The sequence below is a fragment of the Echinops telfairi genome, unplaced genomic scaffold (genome assembly GCF_000313985.2).
Source record: "Echinops telfairi isolate 266 unplaced genomic scaffold, ASM31398v2 ScPeMD7_5868;HRSCAF=6743_1, whole genome shotgun sequence".
Taxonomy (NCBI): Eukaryota; Metazoa; Chordata; class Mammalia; order Afrosoricida; family Tenrecidae; genus Echinops; species Echinops telfairi.
In genome coordinates this window covers 387,426-389,755 of record NW_022109768.1, presented here as the reverse complement: position 1 = coordinate 389,755, position 2,330 = coordinate 387,426, and the positions used below count along the sequence as shown (strand labels likewise).

At 37.9% G+C, this 2,330-nt stretch overlaps 1 non-coding gene across 1 annotated transcript; it reads left to right on the top strand.

Annotated features, from left to right (window-relative positions):
* The first annotated feature begins 876 nt into the window (after positions 1-876).
* On the top strand, positions 877-1,077 carry LOC115871553. The gene has a single exon (XR_004047349.1). It is a non-coding gene; the product is annotated as a small nucleolar RNA SNORA74 (small nucleolar RNA).
* Positions 1,078-2,330: the final 1,253 nt, after the last annotated feature.

The window sequence follows — 2,330 nt, the reverse complement described above, 5'->3', positions numbered from 1 at the left end:
TCTGCATCCACCGTTTCAACAAACTATGGAGTCAAAATATTCAAGAGGAAAAAAAGTATTCCTAAAATGCAATTAAATGGCAAAGCAATCAGCAAATGTTAAGCGGGAGCATAAAGTAATATTTGTATAGTATTTACAGTGTGTTAGGTATTACACAAAATCTAGTGGTGGTTTAAAATATACAGAGGATGTGCATAGATAATATACAGGAAGCTGTACATGAAAATACTATGTCATCAAATACAAGGCAACAGAACATCTGTGGATTTTGATATCCATGAATGTCCTGGAGTTAATCCCCCATGGATTAATGGAGGTAGATCTGTATCTTTCCTCATTGTTTGTTCCCTACTCATCTCTTCCCATCATTCCTTCCTTCCTTATCTCTTCATCATAACAATGACTTTTGAGGACCTGGTAGACAATAGAGTAAATCAAAAAGGATTTCTACTCGGTTTCTAGTTCATACTTGCATGGGTTTATTCCAAACAGAACATAATTTGAAATGTCTCAGAGATCAGTGGAGAGCAGTAGATAGGTTCTAAGTAATACATTTGCCTTAGTCTCACTAGGGTGCCTTCAAGAAAGGTCCAATTAAAACATGACTGTTAGGGTTCTATTGGGCCAATTCGACTAAAAGCAGGGAGATCATTTCAGAATGTTATGGTGTCTCTTTGAGATTCGACATGGGGAAACGTGATAGATTTTCTCAAAGTATCACAGGAGCTTATTAGGAAGGAGGTTTTTGAAAAGGAAAACGGCATCAAGGTGAAAAAGGCCACGAAAGTGGCAATGAGGAACTGTTTTGGCCATCACGGCAATGCGCCTGCTGTTCTCCAAAAGTAGCAAAAACTCTTCAGGGACAATTTCTTTTAGCCCAATGGTTGTCAGCTGTCCAGGCTAGCACGATGCCTGTGACGGTGTTACACTGTGGGAAGGGCAAGCGCTGCCCAGTGGGGTCTGGCTCCAAGCACCCTTTCAGGGTTGGAGTGGGCTGTCCCATGGGCAGCATTTTGCACCTATTGGGAGTGGAATGGCTCCTCCTGTGGAGCTGGTCCGAGTCTGGATGCAAACATTTAAAACGAAAGAAAGAAAATTTCTTTTAGACACCATCGATCATCCATCTTCCAGCTATAGTCTTGTACTTTCCAACTTTGTTTTCTCCCTAAAACGCAAATATAATTTAAAAAAATTAAAAACATCAGCATAAAATAGTTGAGTCCCCTAAGGGTGAAACAATAACAATAACCGCTATTTGGATGTGGTGTGCATGAAAGAGTGTAGAATTCCTCTAGGAAAGGTTAAAGGAATGATAATACCACCTTCAGAAGTGTATAGATCACAGTGGAGGATACATTGAGAAATAATAGCATCACACTTGCATGTTTTGTTTAATAAAACTTTCTACAATTTTGTAGCAATACTTTTGCACTTACTCTCATACAGTGTCACAGGTGGTAGGGAGATAAAAGATTATATATATATATATATATATGTATAATGTATATATATATATGTACAATGCATACATATATATACATACATATATACACACATACTACTTATATATCTATAACATGCATAGTCCTGGTAACAAAAGTAAAAATACACATGCAAATATATACAGCTTAAATAAGTAAAAAGTTTAATAACTTCAAATATAATAAATGTTAAACCAAAAGGTGAAAAATGAGTCTGTAAATGGGAATAATTATTTCTTCTATAATTAGATTGGGTTATTGTAAATAAGGCGATATATAATTGTCTCATGCAGCACTCCCTACTCTTTAGTTAGGTTCTATGAGGGATACCACCCCCCAAATGGAACAAAGCTGTGCAGGGCAGAACTTTTGTAGTAAGCATTTTTCCCTCTGGGCGAGCATTGAACAACTTGCTCTGAGTTAGTGTACCCAGTGGCATCTCTTGGGAAGATTCTCTGGTCACAGTGAATTTTTTTTCTAAAAACAGTTTCATTCAAACCTCGTTGTGTGTGTGTGTGTGATGACTGATTTAAGAGAACAGTGTGTGGCTGTGAAATTTTGTTTCTTGCTCAGGAAAAATGCCACCCAAACTGTTGTGATGTTGAACACAGCTTACAGGACAGTGCTATGGAAAAAACTCAAGTACAATTGATTTTCTCATTTCAAAAAAGGTGAATGTCGATTGATAGATGTTAACTTCCTGAACACATGAAAACATCACCACAAGTAGGTACTTGTGCTCAAAGTCCGACAGCAGACCATTGAAGAGACAGGGAAGTTATCTAGACTATCTTGGAGCTCGGTTCAGCAGAGTGTAGCAGAAGATTTGGGATGGAGAAGGGTCACTGG